This window comes from Enhydra lutris, unplaced genomic scaffold (assembly GCF_002288905.1).
Source record: "Enhydra lutris kenyoni isolate GAN:26980312 unplaced genomic scaffold, ASM228890v2 scaffoldscaffold37, whole genome shotgun sequence".
Lineage (NCBI taxonomy): Eukaryota > Metazoa > Chordata > Mammalia > Carnivora > Mustelidae > Enhydra > Enhydra lutris.
In genome coordinates, this window is record NW_019154121.1 from 28,306,444 (window position 1) to 28,314,610 (window position 8,167).

At 48.5% G+C, this 8,167-nt stretch overlaps 1 long non-coding RNA gene across 1 annotated transcript; it reads left to right on the forward strand.

Annotated features, from left to right (window-relative positions):
- Window positions 1-4,354: 4,354 nt before the first annotated feature.
- LOC111154438 lies at window positions 4,355-8,167 on the forward strand. The gene is made up of 2 exons (XR_002641084.1): window positions 4,355-5,881; window positions 8,015-8,167. It is a non-coding gene; the product is annotated as an uncharacterized LOC111154438 (long non-coding RNA).

An 8,167-nucleotide genomic window follows, 5' to 3' on the forward strand; every position in this document is an offset into this window, starting at 1 on the left:
TTTTAAATATTCCGGTTCTTCTTCCCTGGGCTTAGAGGAGAATGCTAGGGAAAATACGACAGTAATTTTTACCTGTATGCGGCCTTATTTCTCCAGCTGCATCACGAGCTCCTGAGAGCAGGGACCTGATTTTATGCTTTGCATCTTCAACCTCTCCGCCTGTGTCCGTCTCTAGGACAGTATCTTGCACTAAGTCGTTCAAGGCATTGCTTGAACCCACTGCTGTCAGGCTCTGTTAAGTACTGGAAATGTAGATGTTAGGTGGTGAGAATTGTTTCTCTCTTGGTCTAGAAATACGAGCCATCGCACGGCGAGAACTGGGAGTGAGGCGATCCTTGCCGTAATAAATGTGAGGCGTGTGGAAGCACATCTAATGCCGTTCTAATGAATTTTGAAAACTGTTGCAGGCTCTCTTTATTGCTGGATGAGTAGCAGGCTGCATCGTGCCTTAATACATATGGTTTCCCAAAGCGCTAAATTCACTTCCAGGCTGTAGCTGAGAGCGTCACACTTAATGGAAAATAATAATATTCCTCACTCAAATAGACAACAAGCAAGGTAAACCCTTGCCTGTCTTCCTTCCCCCATGATATACATCTTCTGCTCAGAGTTTTGCCTGAACACAGCAGAACGCTAAATCAAGTGTGTTGAAGAAGAGACGATTACTGTTCTAGCCACAGACTCCTCTTTCAGGCTTACACACGACAACTGCAGAATGTGGGGTGGGGGTTGTGTTCAGGTGTTACGTTTAGTGGGGAGACTCTACCTTCCCTCTTTGCTTCAGAGCTTTGTTTTTAAAAATCTTTAAAGCAGGTCTTGCCAGGTTCTAACCAAAAGCTTCCTTGCAGGTATAAATGCAATTAGCTACAGGTATAAACGCGGTCTAGAAGCTTAGCTTGTAGAGTTTGGTGAGCAAGTGTGAGTGTTCCTTGTAAACGTTAAGCTGTTAATTACAGAAGATCGAAACAGCTTGGCTCACCTAGACGGAGCTGGGATAGTCTGTGCTCATTAAAGATCACAAGGGGCTTATGGAAGTGAGTGACATGGTGTTAGTTACTTTTTTTAAATGAGTATTTTCCTCCCCTTTTCTGCTCACATAAAAACTGGCAGCAGAGAAGAGGAAACTTAGCAAACATGAGCTCTCTCTTGCTGTTGGGGAGTGACGCTGGTGATGGACGCCTGTGTGCGCGGCCGTTTGAGGGAGGCCGCCCGAACAGAGAACTGTGGCTGCGGGCCTTGGCCCCACGTGGAGACATGAGGCAGCGGCGCTCCTTGTCCTAGCAGAACTGTGCACTGAAATAAACGATAGTTCTTAAAGTGTCTTCTCCGGGAGGGGGCTGGATTTCCAAAACTTAGCTAAAAAAAAGAATGGCTTCAATCCTTCAAAAACGCTAGGTGTTTTTTATGAAACCATTTAAGCCAGATCAGTTTTAGTTTAGTTTTTGACCAGAAATGGGGTCTGGTTTTTATACCTTAAAACAATGCAGAGTGACTTTCAGCTGCTTCTAAATGTCTCCCAAGCATTCAGCGCCACGAGAGAGGCCGCAGCAGGCCCGTGGCCATGCTGAGTGCCGCTGACCCTCAGAGGGACGCATCCGGGGTCTCTCGGAGGGTTTGCTCTGAAGTGGTCCAGACTCCGAGACGTGAAGCCAGGCATCAGCCGTGCCACCTTATAATCGTCCATCCCCTACTGATACAGCTGGAAACTGAAACCAGTGTTTCACTTAAGCCTGCAGTGAAAGCCGGGTTGAATTAAATGATTCACGTTTCGACTGAAGAGCTGGACAGGAGAGTGGCCGAGCATCTCTGTGCGTGCCGTGTGCTTTCGCTTCGGGTCGATCGAGAGCTCTGCGTGATGAGAGGTTTTCCGAGCACTCTGTAGGTCACAAAGTAACTGCGTGACCCATGTTCGGGTTCCGGCCCCGATGACTTGCCCTTGGTTTACTGTCCTTTCCGTTCTACCCAGTGAAGTACACACTCCCTGTCTCAGGGGCAAGGCTGGTTTTTTACTTCCAGTAAATTCAACTCAAATGTTTAATCTTGAGCACCTTCTAAGGCCTAGAAGACCACTTCTAGTTGTGGCTGATTATTTATTCTGCTGTCAACGTCAGTAAAATCAGATAATGTTTTAATTGTTCTCTGGCATGATGAGGATTAATTGTTCATTAAAGTTCCTTCTTCCTTTAATCGTTACGTACTGGGGGATCCTTGTTATTTCTGTTTCTGCTCCCACCCCCCCTTCCGCTCACCTTGTCATAGCTCAGTGCGGGCCCCTGAACATTCAGGAAAAGTTTGAAAACTATAAGATGACCTAGATGTCACGCCAGGTCCTGCTGCATTTCTCGACGTTACAGAAAATGTAAGGGTGATGATCTAGGTTTTAAAACGCAGCCAAGCATACACTTCCCTGTATTGTTTCTGTTCCTTTTCCCTGAATGCATGGGGCCGGGCAGGTGTGCCTCTCCCCTCTTTCTTTCTAACATGTTGATTCCTGTATCTGGGCAGATCGTCTGAGTTGGTGGGATATGTGAGCTGCCTTGTGCAGACCTGCTGTCCCTCCACACCCACCTTCCAGCTCACAGCTGCAGAAAGGAAGTCAGTAGCAAGCACATTCTGGGGACTACTTGGTGATCAATGTGAGGCCTTCAGAAACCTGTTCTGCCCCTGAATCCTAACCACTTGCACTCCCTTTGTAGCCTCGTAAGTGAGCCCGGTTAGTACTTGTCCTGGGCCTCAATAATGACTAAGGGGAGTCATTTAAAATCAAAAAGTTCTTCGAGCCCTCTGAACTGCCATCCCCCTCCGGTGTGGCCATCTGCCTCCCTCGCCTGTCCATATGCCTCTCATTCCGGGCCAAGCTTCCTCATCTGGATGGGAGTCAGCTCACTGCCTGTGGCCTCGCCTTCTGCACGGCTGGCAACACATCACGACCCACTGCTTCTGTGGAGAAGGGGCTCTGGGCCCCAACTTGCTCTCCATGTGCTGCTGATGCTTTCCTCTTCCTGATTCCTCCCTAGGCCACTGTCTCCCCAAGTCAATTTCTAGATTTCTAGAAACCCTCTAATTCACGACAGGCAACAAAATAAAAAATAGATAAATGTGAGCAGATCAAACGTTAGAAACTTCTGTGTGTCAACAAAAGCCCCAAAACAGTCAGCAGTGAAAAGGAAACCTGTGGGATGGGAGAAAATAATTGGAATTCATATATCTGATGAGCGGTTTGTATCCAAAATACATACAGAACTTGTCCAATTCCACAACAGAAGAATAACCCGATTAAAAAATGGGCAAACAGACAAGAATAGACGTTCCTCCAAAGAAGATCCACCAGTGGCCAATAAATCCATGAAAAGATGCTCAACATCACTCATCACTAGGGAAATGCACATCCGGACCACAGCGAGTGGAGGCCACTGTCAGGAGGCCTCTGTCCAAAGAACAGAGAACAGCAGGTGTTGGCAAGGATGCAGAGAAGCTGGGGCCCCCACGCACTGTTGCAGGCGTGGAAAACGGCAGGGGAGGGGAGGCTCAGGTTCAGCAGAAAACTTAAAATACGATTGTCACATGATTCAGCAGTCCCACTTCTGGGTGTTCATCCAAAAGCCTTGACATCAGGATCTCTGAGAGACTCACCTGCCCAGGTTCTGTTACAGCATTTTCATAGATGTGGCCAAGATGTGGGAGCAACCCAGAATGTCCATCAACAGATGATGGAAAAGCAAAATGTGGTCTGCACACGTGGCGGACTCTTACGTAGCTTTAGAGAAGAAGGCAGTCCTGACGTCTGCTGTGGCCTGGATGGACCTCGAGGACACGACGCTCAGTGAAGTAAGCCAGTCACGAAAGGGCAAACGCCACGTGATTCTACTTCTGTGAGGAATCTGAAGTAGTCCAAGTCATAGAAGCAAAGTAGAACGGTTGCCGGGGGCTGTGGTGGGAGGGAGGGAGAGCGGGTGTTTAGTGGGTATAGTGTTTCAGTATCACAAGATAAAGAAGTTCTGGAGATCTGTTGTGCAATGATGTAAATGTATTTAACACCACTGAGCTAAACACCTCATGATTATTTATTTTTTAAATAAATAAAGAGACACAGAGAGGGAACACAAGCAGGGGGAGTGGAAGAGGGCTGAGCAGGGAGCTGGATGTGGGGCTCGATCCCAGAATCCTGGGATCATGACCTGAGCCGAAGGCAGAGGCTTAATGACTGAGCCACCCGGGTGCCCCACACCTAATGATTATTATGGTAAATTTAATGTTATGTGGGTGTTTTTTTAAATTTTTTAAAATTTTTTATTAACATATAATGTAGTAGTAGCCCCAGGGGTACAGGGCTGTGAATCACCAGACTTACACACTTCACTGTTATGTGTTTTTTTTTAACCATAATAAGACACACACAAAGCTTCTAACTCATGAGTTTTTTCCTGCCCACATTGTTGGAAGCCACTTGTGTGGTTGGAAAGTTTCAGTATTGGTGATGATTTCAGCTGCAAATGTCAGCAGAGTCAAGCAATACATAAATAACTTAGTGTGTGCGAATGGCTTGGGAGAGTGCCCGGCCCGTGGTGGGCGTTGCACACGCCTTCGTCCAAAGCCTCAGCCCGGATGTGGTTTGGAAAACAGTCTCTTTTGCCCAATGAGCGGTTTACGGTGCCTGTATCACATGTGATGTTACGTCCTCGGCGCACCCTGTAAGGAAACGTGTTGTTATTTCTCTCCAGCAATATATGAATCTTTATAATAAATGGGAAAATCGAGACTCTGAATTGCTTCATTTTAGTGTAGGCCAAAAAGTTATGAAAAAAACCCCAAAGTAACTTCCCAGAGGTCTTGGGCTTCAGAACCATGTATGTGGGATTATGGATGTAGGTTCTCCCCTCCCCAGTCCAAAGATGAAGAACCTGAAGCACTGAGAGGTCCCGAGCCTCATCCACGGACAGAGCAGGAGGGCCAGCGCCGGCTCTGGGGGCCAGTGGGGCCCAGACTCCGCGCTCTTACCCGAGGAGCGACACACACGTTTGTTACGACTTCGGCGGTAGCAGGCACAACTAAAGATACACCTTGTTTGTTGTTTTGTGTGGAAGGTGTGTTCGACCACACACTGTGATTGCGTGTGGGCTGCTAGAGCGTGTGGAAGGAGAGCATACCTGGGGGTCCTTGACCTTGTCCCCCTTACGTGGGACAGAGGCAGCCTCCCTTGTGACTCTTCCCTTCTTTGGGTGCCTGTCTTCTCCCCAGGTCTCACCGTGCAGCTCTGCCCTGGTTGCCAGTGACCTGGTGGTGACAGTCCTCCCCCAGAGGCCTGGGGAGGGAGCCTGGGCCCCTGCATCCCCCTGCATGTGAGCAGGGCAGGCTGGAGGCACTGGAGAGTTGATGCTCTGGGATCAGCCCTGACCCATATGTGGGTGGGACTCCGCGACCTCCCCTCTCTATAGGGCTGTCCTGCGGGTGTCGTGCTCCCAGGCTCTGCAGCTACAGTCCAGGCACGAGCGTACGCTTTCCTGACTTTCTTCTCTTCCTGCTCCCCCCTCCTCATCTCCCCAGTAGTTCTGTGTGTCTGTGACCACGGCTCAGCAAGTGTCCTGTGGCCAGAGCCACCCCTCAGGACCTGAGTGTTGTCGGAAGCACTGAGCTGTAGGGTTCCAGGACTCCTCTGTGATAGGACCCCTTTCTTCTTTCCCAGCAGAGGAGGGCGGACCCCTGATTTCTCCTCACCACTGCAGGCGGACAGCCCTCATGCCTCATCACGGATGAGTGCCGGGGCCCGCAGAGAACGCTTCTGTGTAGCTTCGACGGCGAGCATTACTGGTAACTTTCTCTCACCTCACTCATGGAAGGACGTCAGCCCTGGTGACTGGTGGCTGTCCCGGTGTGGGAATAGGTCTGTTTCTCTTTTCTTTCATTGGGATACTTTACCCACAGCGGGGTACTGTTGTGCAGTATCAGTGTTTGCCTCACTCCTCTCTGCCTCAGCCTCTCTGTCAGTCCACCCAGGAGGGCAGGGAGCAGGTCAGCATTTCATGGTCTCCAGGAAAGTGTGTGTGGGGAGAGAGATTTCCAGGGAAAATCTCATGTACCGCTCCCATCATCCTGCCCAGAGATTAGGAGATTTGGGGGAGAACTCCAAGAATCTTGAGGAAACCCAAATGGGGTTTCCAGAAGGGGTGAAGGGAAGGCAGGGGAGACAGGGGAGAAGGAGAGGCAGGGGAGAAGGGAGGAGGGGGGTAGGGGAGAAGGGAGAAGGGAGTGACCAAGACTGAGACCCAAGCTGAGCTGGGGCTTGTTTCTCAGAGTCTCTGCTAGAGATACGGCAAGGACCCAGAGAGAATTGGCTTCATGGCCCATCTAGAAAGATCTGAGGTCTGAGACTCTGAGGACACCTCCATCCCATTGGGACAGGGCCAGGGGGCCATCCCAGGGGGGCATCTCAGGAGCAATCTGTGTGGATGGTGGCTGAGGTTGGGTTCCTTCCCTCCACAGATGCCTGGGCACGTTGGGGTACCGTGAGCTGGGGGGAACCACAGGGAGGAGGGATAACCCTGAAAAGCATGAGGCTCTGGTGGACTGGGGACCTTGATAAGTAATGAATCTCATTACCCGGAGAGTTGTTTGCTGATTGATTACTGGCCTCTCAGGACTGAGAGTCACAGCTACCGCAGGAGGTGACCAAGGCACAGAAAAGGGTTGTTTTCTCAAAATCCCTCTTGTCCTGTTTGATCACATAGTTGATACACATCTGCATGGACCAGTGACCACAGGGAGTTACAGACAGATGACTTAGCAGCTGGCTCCTCCCGAGCTCCCTGTGCAGGAACAGAGCAATAGCTAGTGGTCCTCTAGTGGCAGGAGGCTTCTAGAAGGTCAGATGCCTCTGCCCTGGCAACCAGGTCTCATATCCTCTTAGTGTCTCTGTTCTCTTCAGGGTGAAGCCACCATGGTCCACTTCCCAGCAGCATCCTTGAGCAGGCCCTGATGTCAGGCTGGCTTGAGTTCTATGTCTGCCCTCCTCAGACTGGGTTCTGAGTATTTTGTTTTATTTTTTGCACTAGGGAGTCACAAACAGTTCTCAAATTTGAGAGATGGTTGAATACTGTATCCCCATTTTGAAGATTCATAATGCAGACCAGTATGTTGAAGCTCAGAGCATGTTTCTGACATAAAGAAATGAGTTTAGCTTTAGTCAACCTACTATTTCCAAGTGTAGACAGACACAGAACATGTTTTTAATCAGGGTATGTTATTGATACTATCTGGGCCGGTTTCTCCAGAAACTGTGGATTAAGTCCTCAGACTCATTTAGGACCGTGATCAAGTCCGTGAATCCATCTAACCTTCCCAACCACTGCGTTTCTACATCTTCAGGAGGGATGAGGGGTGTCTCATTGTTCTGAATCTCCCATCTGCCACCACCTCTCGCTAATATATCAGCCGGAGGACTGTTCCTACATCTTTGCTCATGTTATCATTCTCCCAAGAAACTCTCCACCATTGTTGCTTCAATTTTAGTGTACAAATTTTTTAAGCACATTTCATCCAAGGAATCTTTCCTCATTTCTTCTATTATTTTATTAATAACAAGGGCTAACACTTCATAACATTTGCTGTGCACCATAAGCTCTGGCTAAAGCCCTTGTGCATTATTTCACTTAGCTGTTAGCATCCTCTGAGGGTGGGTATCTGATTAGTTTTCCTAGACCTCAGCTTCCTATTCTGCAAGATGAGCTCCAGATTCTCACCTGGGACTGCACACCTGGTATGTAGCAGGAATTTAACTCAAACTGGCTTCCATCTGAGTTCAGAGCCTTCCCTCTCAACCAATAGGTTGTCCCTTGTCTCACAGAAAATCCTTATCTTATCAAGTCCCTATAAAGGTTTGATCAGGCTAGTTTTGTTTCCTTATTGTCTCTTTAAATTCACTGCTTTACACTAAATGTCTTATCTTCAGTTAAGTGGCAAATTCAGAGCTTAAGTCAAGATGATCAATATCTCTCAGGAAATACTTGTTTTCTTCCAGGTATCTGGGGAGAGTGGCAGCTGTCTAAATCCCCATCTCACCACAATACAGAACAAGAACCCACAAACCCAGATGCTGGCATAATGAGAAGACAATTAATGCACAAACTTCAAGTTGCTTTTAAGTTTAAAAAGATAAAGAAATCTCATTAAA